General features: G+C 32.5%; 1 long non-coding RNA gene across 1 annotated transcript; it reads right to left on the bottom strand.

Annotated features, from left to right (window-relative positions):
- Positions 1-11,854: 11,854 nt before the first annotated feature.
- LOC116421274 lies at positions 11,855-14,353 on the bottom strand. The gene is made up of 3 exons (XR_004231578.1): positions 14,286-14,353; positions 14,112-14,177; positions 11,855-12,061 (listed from the first exon to the last, which is right to left on the bottom strand). It is a non-coding gene; the product is annotated as an uncharacterized LOC116421274 (long non-coding RNA).
- Positions 14,354-19,356: the final 5,003 nt, after the last annotated feature.

Raw genomic sequence — 19,356 nt, 5'->3', positions numbered from 1 at the left:
CTTGAATTACATTCAATTGTCATTAAACTGCCTATACCCTTTGATCCAGCAATACCACCAGTAAGTCTGTTTTCCAAGATTATTAGGGAAAAAGGAGAAAGAACTTACATATGCTAAAATTACAGCAGTTCACTTTATAGGGGCAAAGAAATGAAAATTTCAAGGATGCCTATCATTTGGGAAATGACTAAATAAGCTGTGGTATATGATCATGATAGAATACTACTGTGCTATAAAAAATTATGAACTCAGTGATCTTAGTAAAACATGGATAGATGCATAGAATAATGAAGTGAAAGGAATAAAACCAAGGGAACATTGTATATAGTAAGAGGATTATTGTTTTAAGAACAGTTTTAAGTGACAAAGCCATTTTGTCTATTATAAATACCCAACTACAAAGAAACAATGAAAGAAGATACTATCTCTACTCAGAGAAATTACTGATAAATAAAAGTATTATATAAAAATAAGGATTTTTCATATATAAATATACATATTCCTGTCTAATGATAGCCATCTATATCCAAGGCAGAGAGGAGAAAGAGAAGGAAGATAGAGAATAAAAGAAAGGAAAAAAAATTATATGATAATTTTATATTTAAAAAGAATATACTCAAACACAATAACAATGATTATATAAACACAATAACAATAATCAGTTGCAGAATGTATTAGAAAAAAGCGGGGATACTAATTATTGATCTTAGACAAAGTCAAACAAAAAAGATTCAATCAATAGAGAAATCTATGCTATATTTTAGCCATATTAATATTGTTTTTATATATATGTGTGTGTGTGTGTGTGTGTGTATGTGTGTGTATGCATGCAGGCATGTATATATGTGTTTGGGTATATATGTTATGGGTGTGTGTGTATATATATATATATATATATATATATGTTTTATATATATATATATATAAAATTATATACATATGTATATAGAAATATATATGTGCTTAATTGTGGCCTGCTTGGGGGAAGTGAGAAGAAGGAAAGGGGAAAAAAATTAAATAAAGGGTACATAGCAGAAAACCAAAGAAAGCCTACAAAGCAAAGATGGATAGTTAAGAATACAATGTCATTATTATACAAGCTTTCTTGAAATGGAAATTTATTGTTACATATTTTTTAATCCTCCCTAATGTTTTGCTGGGCATATGACAATTTTTCTTTTTCTTTCTTTTTCTATTTTTTTTTTAATTTTGCACTTAAGTTTTAAAGAAATAAATACATTTTTAGAAAGAGCAAAAGAAAAGACTAGCAAGTTGCACATAATAGATTTGCCTTTTCATATGCAGTTATATTTGTTTCTATGTTATGGAAATGCTTGTTTTATTTCTCAAGTTCAGAATAAAATAAATTTTTAAAAAATCCAAATAACTCAAGAATGACACAGTAGGTAACTTTTGAATCTACCAAATCTCAAAATCAAACAGGTATAAATAACATCCTTCAGTGATATATTTATCTGAACATCACTAAAAGTATACCAAAAATGAGGATCATGGACTATGCTAGCATCTATTCCTCTATATTCATGCTGTCTGGCATGTTTTAATGAATGTTAGAATTCCTTCTCTATTCACTCAATGAAGCTGTCCCATGTGGCCCATTACTGTTAGTCCCCAGTGGATTCTATTCATCCTTATGTACCTTTCATTTCCAATGTAATCGCCTTTCTTTGATTCATAGTTGAAACATAAACTGCATGTTTCTCTTGTATAGTATATCTAGTACGTTGGATTTGATTATCTTTTTGCAGTGCTTCCATAACAGTCTGGAAAGAAAGGACCCCTTCTTTTTAAAATGTGTCATCCAGCTGGGTTTGGACAAGGCAGAGTATAGAAAAATATTATCTATCTCTTTCTACCCATTGTGCTTTCATTAATGAAGTTTAAGAGTGCATTGGTGATTTTAAGTCATATCACATACCTTAATATCATAGATTTAGAGCATAAAGAGACTTTAGGGGTTCAGTGCAATTTATTTTATAGATGAGGAGATAGAGGTTCAGGGAAATTAAGCTACTTCTACAATTTCTACATTTAGCTGGTGTCCAAGGTAGTTTTAAAACCTAGGCTTTCTAAAGTTTTACATTCTTAATCTCCAATTATCATTTAAGATAAAACATTTATGTATGCATGTATACATACACACATCTGTCTCTTATGGGATGTGTTTATATACACATGTATATACATGTTATATGCATACCTATGTATATATAAACTTCAGGAAAGATTCCTGTACAAATATTTAAAAAAATAAATAACCCTAGTGAAAGAAAATTAATGTCAGTTTTAGCAGGTGTAATAATATATGCACAAATAATTATGTAGGAAGATCAACAAGGTATACCATTAAGAGGAATGAAAAACAAAGAATAGATAAATTGTTTCAGGTATATATGATAAAACCAGGAAATGAAACAAGAGATCTAAAGTGTAGGCTGGTCATACACACGCACATACACACACATACATACACACACACATACATACACACACATACACACTTTTACCTAAGGCAACTAGTTGGGACAGTGGACAGAGAACAGCCCAGAAGGACAGAGTTCAGATTTGGATTCAGATACTTATTGGCTGTATGACCCTGAGCAAGTCACTCAGTTGCCTCAGTTTTCTCATGTATAAAATGGAATTTTTGTAAAATAGAAATGGCATTCTAATATTTTTGTCAAGAAAACCTCAAAAGGGTCAGAAAGAGTCAGATATGATTGAATTAATTGAAAAACTATTTATTCTTGTTCTCAGATTAATTTGCATGCATTTATAAATCCAAAATAGACTTATCCATGTACAATCATATTAAACAAATTTCCATATTAGTCATGCTATGAAAGAAGAATCAGAACAAAAGGGGAAAACCACAAGAAAGAAAATACAAAGGAAAAATGTATGCTTTGATCTGCATTCAGACTCCATAGTTCTTTCTCTGAATACGGATAACATTTTCTATAATCAATCTTTTGGAATTGTCTCAGATCATTGTATTGCTGAGAAAAGCTAAGTCTACCCAAGTTGAACATCCACACAACGTTGCTGTTACTTTGTACAATGATCCTGATTCTGCTCACTTCACTCAGTATCAGTTCACATAAGTTTTCAAGGTTTTTCTGAAATCTGCCTGCTCATCATTTCTTATAGCACCACAGTATTCCATTACATTTATATACCATGATTGTTCAGCCATTCCCCAATTGATAGGTATCCCCTCAATTTCCAATTCTTTGCCACCACTAAAAGATTCCTGTAAACAATTTTGTACATCTAGGTCCTTTTTCTCTTTTTTGTTTGTCTTTTTGGAATATACCAACCTGTTTATTTATATGAGAAAACAATAACATTTGAGGGAAATATCTGGGAGAGTAACCATGCCTAAGATTTACACAGTCATTGGAATGTCCTATAGTATTCCTCAGTCTCAGAATAATTTTAGAAAGAATTCAGGTTAACAATTTAAAAAATGATATGAGATAAATAGTGTTCTAAAAGTAGGGCAGCTAAATGGCACAGTAAACAGAGCACGGGCCTTTGAATTAGGAAGACTGATCTTCATGAGTTCAGATATGGCCTTAGACACTTACTAGCTGTATTACTTGGGCAAGTAGATTAACACTTTTTGCCTTAGTTCTTCATCTATAAAATGAGCTAGAGAAGGAAATTGCAAACCGATCAAGTATCTTTACCAAGAAAATCCCAAATGGGTTTATGAAGAGTCAGAGATGAGTAAAATGACTCAAAAACAACAACAAAACATTATGTTAGAAAGTGGGCAGAGATTTCACTGATGGCTGGAGATGTAATCCAAAAGATAGGCTACTAGCTAGTTGCCTGATTTGTGTTCTTAAAGAATTTAACCTCTTCATCAGGAGCTGAAACTCAAAGAATTAATAAAACTTTTTCTCCTTAGATGTTATATGAAGCCCTGCCTTTCTAATAAAACTAAAAGTTAGCCTCTTATCCCTAAGTTAGAGAGAGAGAGAGAGAACAAATTCAATATCTTCTCCAGTGAAGAATTAAAACCTCAATTACACCGTAAATGACAAATAGCAGTATAGCCCCACCAGGAGGAAGCAACACAATGCCTATTTGGGAGCAAGCTCAGTAGATTTGTTTGATGGCCTCACCAGTTTAAGCAATTTGAGAGCAAGAATTATTTCACTTTTGTTTTTCAATCTCCCTTGCTTAACAGAGGGCTTTGCAAGTAGTAGATATATAAGCATTTATTCAATTGAATTGAACCTAATCTACTTGACCTAAAAAAATCAAGCAAGAGTGTCTGGGAAATAAGATTAATGAGATTGGATAGATAATTGTTCCAAGTACTTCAAAGACTGTCATTCTTTGTTTATATTACAAGAATTGTCCTGGACAATCAGAAAAACTAAGAAGGATTTTTTAAATTACAAAAATGGCCATAAGAAAGACTTGAGTGACAAGAAGACAGAAATGGTATTCTAACAAGAGGAAATTTACTAAATTAGATAAGATGAACATTTGGCCTAGAGTTAAAACAAAAAGAACTAACAGGGCAAAGGATTTAGAAATATAAACATATTATATTATTGTTATGTTATATGTTCATTGAATAAAAATTAAAGATATTAAATCAAGGAGAATTTAAAATAGATTCTATTAACTTCTTCCTGATTTAATATCTTCAGTTTTATTATTATTCCGGGACTACCATGTGGGACACAGAAAGTTTTGGAGAGTTTTTAAAGTATGTTACTTTCTAAAGATTCTTACCTAAGGATTTTCATGGTTTCACATAAATAACTTTAAATCCAGAATTGTGGGTCTGGTACTATCCTTCCACTTAGGACACATCATAAGAAAAAACAAAAATCAAAGGATGTTGGCTGATTTCATCTTGGGGAGAGCTATGGTCAGAGAATGGATTGAATAAGAAAACATAAATCACAAGTTGCTGGTATAGAGAAACTATATTTATAGGTTCAAGGTGTTTGAATATGAAGGAAACATTAGACTTTAATTGGCATAGTAACTGAATCGCAAAAATTTGAAATAAGAAAGTTATAAGAATTCAACTTTGAAAATATGTTTTACTAACTAATAATGTATGTTTAAATCATTTCCTGCTTAGAGCGAATATATAAGTACCACAATAAAGTCCTGAAAAATAGGATAAATAATAAATAACCAACACTGCAATAGTAGAATTAAGGTGATAAACTGAAATGAATTATTTATAACAACATCTTTACACATGGAAATGAAATCATGGGAGAGCTATGATGCAGAGAAACAAGAGAGGAATCTAAAAAGAAAGGAATAAGAACCAAATAGCAAAATATTCATTTTAAATGAAATAATCTTATAGCAAGATTTCAGTGTCTTAAAAGTCATTATCCAAATTGGGATTAAAACCTGATTTCTAGAAGTTGTATCTATATGGCAATGCAGAGTGTTTACCTTTCTAAGAAGAGTGAAGAATCTTAATATGGAATTTTGAAGAGATTTTTGAAAGATGTATCTATCTACCTAGCTATATATATATATAAATATACATGAAGATACACACACATACATACATACATATTGTGAAATTTGAATTTTCCAAATGGATATCAATCATAGCATAAGGTTTGGCAAAATATTTCAAAGCATTAACCTGAATCCCAAATTGCCTCAAAAAATAGCAGGAAATCTTATGTACCATTTTATTTAAAGCCTAGTAGGGGAAAAGTAAATAAATAAAAGCCTATTAGCATTAATTAAGGTCCTCAATGGACTTTTTACATTTTTTAAGTGTTTCCTAAATTGTTCTTAAATCTAATTAGAGTCAATTTAAATAAAAGAGTGAAGGCATGCTAGAAAACAGTCCTTCTGTTAAAAAAAATCTTTAGAAGTGTTTATTCAAAAACAATTAGCTCTTGAATCATAAAGATGAAAGGAATTCAGAAACCATCAGTCAATTCTATTTTAACACCATAACACCATAAAGAGCAGGCAGAAATATATTTTTTCTTTTACAATTATAGATAAGTATTTCCTTAGGAAAAGAGTATTGTGTCAAATAAATATGTTATAAAGTTTAAGTTAGGCATCATGACATCATGAGTCTAGCCAAAATTATTTAAAATCCTTGAGTCAGAAATTTAAGTGAGAAAGAATATCAGGAAAAGATTTAGATGCAATAGAGTTTAAGGATGGAACTATCCTCAGGATGATTGTCACAGAACATTTTAAAGTGAAACTGATATAATAAAGTAAACACCTATCTAAAGAAGCTCTACAATGACAATTTGTTTTATGATTAGTAATAACTTCAGTTTCTACCTTTGACAAGGTGGAGAGGTTGGGAGCTGGACAAGGAATAAGGACACCTGAGTTAGAATCATAGTCCCAACATGTATATAACCAGAGGTGAGTTACCTAACCTGTCTTAATTTCCCTTGTAAAATGGGGAGAATAATATTCACAATATCTCCATTATAAATCTAAATTCACTTTTAAAATGTTAATTGTTGCTATTATTAATAGCCTGCCACTTGATCTGAACTGCAGTTACCTCAAATCCTGAAATAAATCAAAGCTATGGGTTGAGCAATAAAGTATCATTAATTGAGATAACAGGGTAGCAAATCTGCTGCCCTGGGAATCCCATGATGGCAAAGCACAATGCATTTCCCAACTCCTAGACTCATGCAAAAGCTTTTTGTACCTTTGGGAGAAAAACAGGAGGCGGTACAGGGAGGAGACAGCAAGACCTGGTCATGAGGTAACAAAACTTGGTCATAAAATGCCAGTAACCTTTAGCAATCAGAACAAGGAAAACCCCTTCATTCTAGTTTTGCCCTTTATACCGAGATCCCAATGGAAGGGGACAAAGACTTCAGGATGGGGCTTAAGGTCTAACTCAGCTCAACCTAATCTCATTAGCTTAAGTATCAGAATGCAAGGACAATACTGAAATTTTGACATTGTCAAGATGATTAAGATATTGTGGCAGTTCATATTGCAATCAGTATTAATAATTTTCTGTAATTATATTAACAATTTTATCAGTTAATCCTCTGCATCTAGAACTTTGATAATTTTGGTAATTTAATTTGGTAATTAAAATTACGGTGACTCAGTATCTTATGGTTTCCATCCCTGTTTATCAGCACTGAGGGAGGGTCTAGCAAGGAGGGATGCACTAAGTTTGCAGCTTTTGTATTAGCCGCTCATTATCATGTAAACCTATATTTAAATCATCTTGTTGTTGCCATTTTAGGGAGGAGCTGAGATGTGAATGCCTAAACTCTACTGCTGAGATGAACCTATCTGGATGATCTTAGTTACCTATAAAAGTTGGCCCCACTTTGAAGCCATTGTTGATCTTCAGTGATCTGCCTGTCAATGAGTTCAACAAAATCCTTTTAATTTTCTTTGTTCTGAATTTTGCCTAGTTAATCAGGGTGAAAGCCCCAATGAAGAATTTTCCTTTCAACATAGTCACAGAATGAACAAATAACAAGTTGGGTGATTTTTTTTCAATAATTTGATTAGATTCAGCCAACTGATGAAACATAAAATATAAGCGACAGTGGATTAGGTTCTGAGGAAACAAAGACAAAAATGAAATACCCCTTGTTCTCATGGAGTTCATAATTCTCTTAATTGTAATTTGACATAATTTTTTTTGTATTTGTTTGTTTTTAATAGATGATTTCTAGGGGTTTTCAAGATAATAAGCAAATTCTGTGCCAGGCAATAACTGAAGCAAATAACAAGATCATAATACCTAACTACTACTACTTTTTTATCTGAATTTCCACACTGTGTTCTACATTCTTGAATAAATATCCCAAATTTTTTGAAACAATTATCAATTACTCCAGTTTCTATCTTGTCTTTTTTGTTTAAATTTTTTCTGGGTGGGATTTATCTCCTATTTGAGTGAGAATCTGGTCATGAAAACAGAAAATTATAGCCAAAGTTAAGTTTTTTAACTTTTCAGGAGAAATTACATAGGAAGGTTCTGACATAATAAAGATAATTCAATCAGACAGATGAGAAAACTACATTGAAGGACCTATAATGAATGGAATAAAGCCAACGCTGGCATTTTGTTGGACATATTGTTGATGGTTATTGAATTTTTAAAAAGGGTTTTCTCTCTATTTATTACCAGGATAGCAGGATTATAAATATAAATTATAAATTACTTTTTAAAAATTGTACTAATTTTAAAATTGTATATAATGAAGTTCTTGTAAAAACACAGCTTACAAGGAAAACTATAGTAAGCTATTCCTTGCTAATTTTAATAAGTACTAGAAGAATTGGGCAGTGAATCTGTGCATACTGTCCAATTTATCAGCATGACATCTGTTTTCCTATATGACTGAGGTTGGTGCAGAGTCCTCAGGGTACTGAGCTCAGCTTAGGCCAATGACCCACCTGTTCCCTCCTTCATGACACTTCATTAAATTTGTTTCCACTAAAAGTTCAATATTAGACATATTATTTTAAGAATATCCATTTGGCACAGATTCTTGATCATTAACCATTATTTATTTTAATTATTGTAAGATAAAAATTTAGCAGGCTTGTTATCTTAAAACCCTCAGTGTTTTCATTTTAAAAAACTGATTAGGATTTTCTAAAATGACCATGCTCAAAGATGTCAGTCATGGAGGTAAAAATGGAAAGGTTAATAGGATGACAAGATATAGTACTTTTGTGCCTATCATGAAGATGAGAAACATGTGGCAAATCAAATATTTTGATGATCAGCACAAGGTTAATACTAAGTGAGTGACAAGAGCCTTTTTCACTGACAAAAACAAAGACACCATGATTAAAATGAAATTACTAATTAGGTTTAAAACAACCTGATGGAGAAAATATGAAAGTTAAACATTGTGGCTAAGATTAAAAAGCTATTATCTTCATATGAGACATATAAATCTCCTGCTTCTCATTTTTGGGATTTGTTTTTGTTGTTGTTTTTTGCTAAGTAAAAGTCTTTTTCATTAAGTAATTAATTATGTGCTTTCTAGCACAGAGTAATGCTAGAATAAGGATATCAATTAGGAAATGTTGGCAAAATAGAACTTAAAAGCACACATCAAAAAGAAGCATTTACTTCATCTAGAAAACAAATTGAAGGCAATGTGAATAAGCATTACTTTGTGGTATGTATGCTCTAGCCCTGTTCATTCAAGGATAAGGGATCCATATCTATCCTCCAGGTCCTCAATATCCTAAGACACTTAGGGTAGCTTTTTCTCTGCTGCCATCAATTTAAACCTCTACCAACTCTGTTCCCCTACACTTCTAGGAGGGGGCAATGACTAATATTTAAGCTCCATTTAACCACTTAACATTGATTAGCTTACAAAACCATATTAACTTCAAAGATAGATGAATGAAACATTTGTTAAATGTATTTATGTGCAAAGAATTGTGCTAAGTCCTGGGGAAACAAATAGACAAGACTATCCCATTCTCAAGAGGATCACATTCTATTAAGTAAACAAAACATGGAAATTTACCATATAACCAGAAGAAAAATATGTAAGCATTTCCCAAATACCTATAAAGCATTCTCTCCTCTATATCATCTTGATCTCTGAGGAAGAAAGTGGCAAACTAAACTTCAATTTCTATATAGTACTATCCCTACAATTCAATGAATGGATGAAATTTTTATAAAGCACTAATTATATGCTTTATATATAAAGCATATTTCTTTACATATTTATATAAATTTCTTTATATATTTATTTTATTTTGGGGTGCTAAGGATATAAAAAGAAAAGTAAGATCCCTTCTCTCCAGGAGCTCAAATTCTCATGGGAATCATTCTGGAAAGCAATTTGGAACTATGCCTAAACTATAAAACTGTACATAGCGATACCATTGCTAGGTCTATATTTCAAGAACATTAAAAAAAAAGGGAGGGGTGTCAGGGAAGAAAGACCTATTTGTACAAAAATATTTATAGCAGTTCTTTTTGTGATGGTTTAAAATTGGAAATCAAAGGGAGATCCATTAACTGAGGAATGGCTAAACAAGTTGTGGCATATGACTGTGATGGAATATTATTTTGCTCTAAGAAATGACAAGCAAGATGATTTCAGAAAACCTGGAAAGACATATATGAACTGATATAAAGGGAAGTGAATAGATAATCTGCTTCATCATTAATTCTTTGAGATTATATTGGATCATTGTATTGCTGAGAATAGTTAAATCACCCACAATTCTTCATTGAACAATATTGCTGTTGCTATATACATTTTTCTCCTGATTATATTCACTTCCATTAAAAAAAGAACAGATATTGTCTGAATACAGACAGAAACGTGATTTTTTTTTTTACTTTCTTGCTTTCTTTCATTATTTTTTCTTTATTCATCTTCTTATACAAAATGTCTAACATGTAAATTTTTTTCATGATTGTACAAGCATAACCTATATTGAAAAAAAAATGATTATTTCCCTCATATATTAATAATCAGTTGTTGAATAGGGCCTGTAAGTTATTCAGGTCATTGAACTAAAGGACATTCTTGATGGATAAGATTACTTTTCAATCCAGAGTGAGAGAACCCACCCAACTAGAGAACTTTACAAAGAATTTAACCTCAGGTGAATTACAGCTCATTGTGTTCCACTGAGGCCAGCAGAGGTAGATCCGCTTTTATCTCTAGATTGTTCAAGGAGAGGTAGTCTGAATTAGAGAGAAATCACTTTGTACAAGATTAAGTGATTAGAATCAGTTTCTGGTCTCTCATTAGAATAAACTCACCTCTCATTATAATATTCATTATTCTCATTTATTGTTAAATAATCAGAAGTTGATTGCCATCCCTGAAAAACACCCACTCTTTCAAGGGTATATAAAAGTTAAGTGAGTTCTAAAAAGGGTCTTTGGCACATAAGAGCGCACTGAACTTTTTATTAATTATTCACTAGTATGATTAATAAAATAATTAATTACCCAGAAATTATGTCTCAAATTTTTCATGTGTCACAATATTTGATTGCTTGCCATCTTAGGGAGGGGAGAAGTAAGGAAGAAGAGATACAATTTGGAATTCACACTTAAAAAAAAGTTTAAAAATTATTTTAACATAATTGGGGACTGTGTATGTGTGTATAAATATAATTTTATATTTATGTGTATACACATATATACATGTTATGTGTATACACACATACATATATATATTATGTCTATATACATATATGTATATTAAAAGTAGAGGTGAAGGGAAATGTCTAGACAGAACTTTTACCATTACACAGCCCCTCCTCCACCAAATGCTGGTTCTTTCCCTTTGAAATTACTTTCCAATAAAACATCTTTTAGGGGCGTGTGTGTGTGTGTGTGTGTGTGTGTGTATGTAATAATGGAGAAAGACAACACATATAGCAGGTTTCAACTGCAAGTCTAATGGAAAGCTCTCGTGATCTTTAGGGTACAGCAGTAAAGTAGATAGTAGTGCCCCTTTAATGTCATTTCCACTGATGAAATAGTTTCAGATTCTGATGATGAGTTATGAGACTATATCAAGCACTTTGATGATAAGAACTTTCTTTTCTAAGTCTTCACTAGATATGGCCCTAGTGCCTTTAGGAGAAGTTGCCAGACTGCATTCCTACAGGATTGATTTCCTAGGATGATGGCTATAAGCGCTGGGCTGGAAGCTTGCCATTACCTAGGATCTTAGGATCTAGATTTAGAAATCCTATTTCTATCTAGATTTGAAGTAAGATGGTAATATCAAAAGTGAAGAAGTCACCAAGATTCCCCCAAACATGAATTAAGGCAAAGACACAGCTACTGAAGATGGGCCCACTTTGAATGTCTCATGGTCATTTAAAGAGGCTCCTCTTTAATATAAGCTTAATTAATCAGAACTAGGTACAGAATTTCTGTGCATCCTCCACAATCTGATTTTCCAGGATACTTCTCTTACCTGTCATTAAGTTTCTTTCAAGTAAAAACTTCACAGGTTGTTCAAGTGGAGTCCTGTTGTCCCAGACACTCTATACATGTAGTGGACCTCAACTACAATAAAATAAATTATCATTAACATGGTCTGTGTATTTATCATTTCTATAAATCAAAATTAACAAAACTTTACAAGCTTTATCTCTTTCGGAAATTGAAATTTAATTCCCAGTCTCTTCATATGATACTTAGTTTTCTCAAACCAATTAATCAATCAATCCAAAAATTTATTGTGTCCACTTTTGTGCCAGGCACTGTATTTAGTTCTGGGGCTTCAAAAAGAGGCAAAAGATAGCCATTTCCTCAAGAGTTTATAATGTAATAGGGGAGAGAACATACAATCAAATATTTAGAAGATAAATAAAAAATAATTAACAAAGAGAAGGCACTAGAATTTGAAAAGATTCGGAAAGATTTCCTGTAAAAGATGGGACTTTAATTGGGACTTAAAAGAAGTCAGGAAAGTAGTCAGAACACAGAGGAGAGAGTATTCCAGACATGGAGAACAAATAGAAAAAATGCTGGGAAGAAAGGAATTGAGTGTCTTGCTCAGAAATAGCCAGGAAGCTAGTGTACCTAGATGGAAAGAATATCTATTGGTGAATGAAGTATAAGAAGACTAGAAAGGTGGGGAGAGCTAGGTAATGAAAGGCATTAAATACTAAGTAGAGAAATTTGCATTTAATTCTGAAGATGATGGGTGGTCACTGGAGTTTATAGAGTAAGGGAGTGATATAGTCAGATCTGAGCTTTAGGGCAATCATGACTTAAATGACTAAGTAAATGACTATATTGGAATGAAGAGAGATTTGAAGAAAGAGCATCTTTGTGTGTGTGTGTTAGATGGGGATGGAAGAGTAGTTCATGGGAATTGAGTAGGTTGAGGAATGAGTGGTTAAGAATTTCAAGAGAGACTAAGTATATAAAAGTGTCCTAGTATGAGGGCAGGAAAGGCAGGAATTGGGGAGGAGAGAAAAATTGTTAGCCTTCTGTATTTGTGTGTATATACCTACATATATACATATATATCTAAAAGATATATATATATTTACATATATTCATATATACATGCATAGATAGATAAGCTTGATTATATATATTCTACATATATTTTTCATACAAACATTCTTTATTTTCACATGCCTCTGTTCTTCTTTTGTTGCTTTGTAAAACTTTTATTAATATCATTTGAAATAAAACAGTCATTTTGCATAGTCCTTTCACAGTAAGATCCTTCTATGTAACAAAGAAATATGGTTAAACCATATCTGATTATATATAACTATTCTGTACCTATACACCATCAGGTCTGAGGAGTTTACTCATAGGGTAACTCCTGACCTATAGCACTTTGTTTTAATCCCCTTATTAGTTTCCCCAAAATCCTATACCCATCTATGCCCGTTTTTATCACTGAAATAATATTGAATTGATTGGTCATAACCACTAGAGGATCAAATGAATTCCTATTTCTTCTATCAAGTCACTTTTAATTATTCCAGTGTCTTTTACCTCCCTCTCCCATTTTTCCTGAATTTCTATAGTTCTTAATCTTTACCACATAGCTTAGCATTTAACAGTATTGAATTACATCACTTACTATTACATCATATGTGAGTCTTTAAAAAATATTTACTGAGAGTTTTCTATGGACAAAGGACTATGGAAGGTATGCTATTGTTTGCCCAACTATATCACAAGCCTCTTGAAGAGAAGCAACCTATTTGTATTTCTCTGTCTTCATCTAAGAGTTGGAACTACCTTAGTATAGTCAGTATTTTCCCCCAGATATCAATAGCAGATAAGGATTAACTTACTTCACCTAGTTTGCATCCTCAGTTCAGCAAGATCCTATGGCCAACCTATACTTTTTTAAAGAGACAAATTTCCCATGTAGGCAGACCATCTACCCTTGATTCACCATTTAATTAAAGAATGTAATGCTCAATAGTAATAGAAAAAAATTAAAGGAATGTAGATAATAAAAAGCATATTACATTATTGGGGGGAGGGAGCAGGCAATGAGGAATCATCAGTGAATCAAGTTGCAAAGGGAACATTTGACCAAGTGCTACCAAATTGTTCCCATGATGAACTTGATCCTTACCTTCCCATACCCTTGTCTCATTCTGTCCTTTCTTGCCTCTATATTCTTTGGAATTTTTTCTACAATCTGAAAAGGAAAAAAAAGAGAAAAAATCCCTTTCATTTTACATTTCTCCTCATGATTTTCATGTCTCTTCCATTTTCAAGTGTTGACTATAATTTATATTTTTCTTACAAATATGAATATCTTTTGTCACCCTCTCTCCTGATGATTGCTTGCATTGCCATCTTTCTGGCTCACAAAATTCTATTATTGTTTTCTTCATTCTACAATTGTTTGTTCATTCAGTTCTGTCTGACTCTTTGTGACCCAATGGCCTATGCCGTCCATGAGGTTTTCTTGACAAAGATACAGAGCATTTATATTCACTAGTGGATTAATGCAGAAGTTAAATAACTTGCTCAGGATTACAAAATCAATAAGGCTGGATTAGAATTCAGAATTTCTTGACTCCAACCCAAGTGCTCTATATACTGAGTCACTGACTCCTGTCACACAAAACCAGAAAGACAAAGAAATGGGCTTAATCCTTCTTTCCTACTATCATTCAGTCTGTTCCTCTAAAACTGTCACTAAGAAACCACCTATCATACTTCATCTGATTTACTTTTTCTCTTTCCTTTCTAGTTTCTCGTGTATAAACTTCCAAGTCTTGCCAATGAGTTATTCTTCTTTTTTTCTTTTTTTTTAAATTTTGCTTATTTTGTCCTTGATGTCTAATTGAGTCATTAACTTCCCATTTGACCAATTCTAATTTCTAATCAATTATTTTCTTCAGTTTGCTTTTTTATTTCCTTTTGTATTTTGTCAATTGTACTTTTAAAAGCGTTGCATTGTTCAGTGGATTGAATTTAAAGATTTTTTCAAGACCAGATAAATTACTTATTTATCTACTTCTTTTAGAAATCAGGTTTCTTATGTCTTTTTCATTTTTTCATCATTCAAAAGTATTGGAGAATGGAACCAATAATGTCTGGTTTCAAAAAGGTTCTATGATCTTATGTTCAAGAAGCCTATTTTTGTGAATGATTATGCTTTATGTTAAACTTAGATGAAACCCTTCATCCCAAAACCAAAGGGTCTTCTATTTGAAGAAAGGGGATGCCTGAATTTTGGATTATAAGTATATATTTTTATCTCCTCTTCAAAGATATAGAATGAGAAGAAGTAGAAGTGACTTTACTGAGGAATTCTTCCACTTCTTTCAACCTCAGGAATTCTTTCATATAGTATGATTTACTAAAATTTGAACTGCTTCTACAAAGTATATTGTTATTGGAAACTAATTTTATTATTGTGGAAATTATTGTTTTTGTGTCCCCACAAATACAGGAACATTGTAAAATGAAATATTTCTCAGAAATCATTATTGCATGTGACATAGCCTAAACTCCATTCTCTAGGGTTCGAATATTATACCAGTTTGGAATAAATTTCTATTGTATCATGCAGTCACATTATTTCTGCAAATATAAAATATTTCTATTTGAAATTTCTTGAAAGTACATCTGTCCTTTTCAATTATAAATAGTGATGCTTTTAATGTTATGCAAGTACTGTTTCTAGTTTTGTGAAAAAATTAAGTGAGGACAGCTAGATGGCACAATGGATAAAATTCAGGACTTGGAGTCAGGAATACTCTCTTCCTGAGTTCAAATCTGGCCACTAGACACTCACTAACTGTGTGATCCGGGACAAGTAATTTAATTTGGTTTCCTCATCTGTAAAATGAGCTAGAAAAGGAAATGGCAAATAACTCCAGGATCTTTGAAAAGAAAACTCCAAATACAATCACTAAGAATTGGACACAATTGGGGGAAAAAAACTCAATAAATTTAAGTAACTTAATGAAACTGAAATTTTTTGATAGTTCATGTTTTCTTATAGAAAAAACTGGAATTTATACAACCGTCTAAAGGATCCAGAATAAAACAAAAGAAAGATTCATGGATAGAAGGGACATAGTTAAGGGACAGTGTTTGCTTAACAGTAGAAGGTAACTACTCAATGGTGAAAAATAAAACATCCAATTTCAATGTCATTTCTTAGAAGACAATGTAAAAAATGTAATCAGCCAGAGTTAGAGAAGTCCTTATCTTTCCATAGCCACTGCAATAGCCATGGGACAAGGAGTAACAGGTTGGCAAAAGCATCAGTCAAAAGGTTGTCTGGAGGGTGGATGTGCATGTGCTTTTACTTTGATAAGGATCTCCTCCTAATCAGTATTATGCTCCTGTAGTTCCAGTATTTCCCCTGTCTGGCAGAGGGACTGGCATGAAAATCCCTGGAAACTCCCATTCACTGGAGGCTCCAGGCAATACTCCTTGGTGTCTGGTTCTATTTCAGGGCATCTGGCACTAACTTGGTTTTGGGAGAATGGCAAGAGTGGAGAGTTAATTGGATCATAATTCATTTGAACCAGTTTTGAGTTTCAGAAATCCCAAGAGAATAGATTGTTTCTAATTCTATCCCTCTTTCTCTTTTCTTCTTTCACACAATTGCTACACAGCCCCAGAGCCAGATGACATTAGCCCACTCAGCACTAGTACCATCTTTGATTTACAGCTCCATTCTGACACCAGATTCTGAGAGCACTAGATTAGAATAATGTTTTCAGGATTTAGTAATCCTTTTACTCTTCCTGATTATTTCATTCCCCACACAAACTTCTATCTTTAAGTTTCTTGTACCTTTCTCCTCTCATCTTCTTACCAAATGACTTTTTTTTTCTTTATTTTCCTGAGAAAAAGAGGTCATTTATTATGAGTCCCTTCTTTCTCTTTGTTTATATCTTGAAACTCCCTGATTTTATTCCCCATTCTCTCTTTCTTTATTCCAGTCTTACTCCAGTTTCAAAGTTAAAAAGTTTTGAAGTGACACAAAATTATATTCTTCACATTAAGTAATGTTACAAAATAAATCACATATGTGTTACATGTGCATAGCTTCTAAACCTCCATATTTCTGTAGAGAGTACACTGTCTTTTCAAAAGCCCAGGACTGCAACTTTATTGTTATCCTAAAATCCTCAGTCTCATTTATTCTACTGATAAAATCAATTATTAGATATCATCTCCACAAAAGCTTGTCATTTATCTATAAGTCACATAACCATCATCCTAGTTCAAATCCTTATCATTTCTCACCTGGACAAATTCAAGAGCCTTCCACCTAATCTCCCTGCTTCATCTTCCCTGTCCTTGAGATAGCTGCCAAAATTATTTTCTTAAAGCAAAAGTTGAACTATGTTACTCCTTTAACATGTTAAACTCTAATGATTTCTTAATTTGTTTAAGATAGATACTTTTCTACTTCATAACATGACCCTGTTCCACTTGCTACCTTTACATATTATTCTTGCTTTCTGCATTCTACAATCTGTCAAATTGACCTTCTTGGTATTCCTCACACATAGCTCTCTTCCTGTCTCTGTGTCTTTGAATTGGTTGTCCCCCATGCCTGTAATATACTTCCTCCTTGTCTCCATCTCTTCAAATCCTGGTTTCCAGCAGAATTTTAATGAACCATATTCTTCTATACACTGAACCTTTCTGATCCACTTCCTAATGCCCTCCCTGCTAAAATTGTCTTGGATGATGATGATGATGATGATGGTAACAATGATTTGCATATTCTGTACAATAGGAGTATAAGAACTGACTGACATTTGATAATTTGTGACTCACAGAAACAAATACTAAATAAAGTTAGAGATTATAATAGGAAGAAGGGGCTATCAGGCTTGACCACCAGCAACAAAGACACAGAGCAGGGAGACAGAATTTCACATATGAAAGGCAGTATGTCATGAAACCATTTTTAAACATAGCTTGTGGGAAGGTCAGGGGTGTTTGATAAGTCAGGAAATATGAGTTGGAACCATTTTTTAAAGCCCTTTAAATGCTAAAGCAAGGAGTTTATATTATATTTTAGATATTATAAACAGAAAAGCTTCTTGAATAGACAAGCTTATAACCAAAATTGTGCTTTAAGGATCCTCTTTGTCAGCTATATAGAGGGTGAACTAGAAAGGGGAGAGACTGAGACTATTTGTTAGGAGTCTATTGAAGAAGATAGAGTCAAGATGACAAAAGAAATACAATGATATCCCTGTACAAATTGCCCCAAATAAATATAGAAAATGTAGCAGATCACATTCTTTTACTGGACATAAGCGTCCAAGAAGGTCAGTGACTAAAGAAACAGTGCCATTTATGGAAAATATTTTGTCATCTTTTTGTTTTGTTTTGTTTTAGCAAAAACAAAGTACCCATTAAGCAATGGCTAAACATAGTATGATAAATAAATTCACTAGAATATTACTGTAACACAAAAAAATGTATGTGAAGAATTCAGAGAACCTTATAAAGACTTGTAAGACTTGATGAAAAGGTAGAACTAGTAGTACAATGACCACAATAATCTATGTTGAAAGACTATATTGAACTATATAAGCTATGTTGAAAGCCATCTGAATGTGGTTCAGTCAGTAATGCAACAATTAGTCTTGACTCCAGTGAACTAACAATAAAGAGTACTTGTTAGGTGTTGCATATAAGATGAGTAGTTAGACATTGCCCTACCATTGCATTGTTTTGTTTGACTCAACTATACTTTGTTATACAGTATGGTTGTTTGGAGTAATGGTGTTAAGAGAGATAGAAAAATAAACATCAGCAAAACACTTCTTCTCTTTCAAATAGTTGTTTCAGTAAGCTTCAGAAGCACCAACACTGGTATTTTCTTCTGACTTTTATTCAATGATCTCTCCCATGAGAGCATCTATGGACCTATATCATCATTCCTTTGAGGATAGTATACTGCTTCTTTTTTACACCCTTCAGTTCCTCCTTTTTTAGGCAAAGCCTCATATTAATGACAGCTCCAAGTTTTTAAGATCCTTCTTTTCCTTCTCCTCTACGTCACTTTCTTAAAACCTCTAATCTTCTACTAGAAGACAAAATTCCTTTTTTCATCTTTCGACTCCTTTTGTTATTGTTGCTGTTGCTACATTGACATCCTTTTCCCATAGTTTAGGGACATTCCCTTTCCCATATTTTATCATTCTTCCTGATAACCTAGAGAACAGAAAATGAAGTCTAAAGCTTTGCTGATTTTTTTTCTTGAAGTATGATGACCATCATATACTTGAAAAATAGATCATAATTATTTGATAATGGCCGAAATATTAATATTGGGTCCTCTGTGCATATGAAGACATACATCTACAAGTAACCAAAGGGCT

Source organism: Sarcophilus harrisii, chromosome 1, assembly GCF_902635505.1.
Source record: "Sarcophilus harrisii chromosome 1, mSarHar1.11, whole genome shotgun sequence".
Taxonomy (NCBI): Eukaryota; Metazoa; Chordata; class Mammalia; order Dasyuromorphia; family Dasyuridae; genus Sarcophilus; species Sarcophilus harrisii.
Note: the sequence above shows the minus strand (reverse complement) of the source record. Positions and strands in the feature narration are given on the sequence as shown.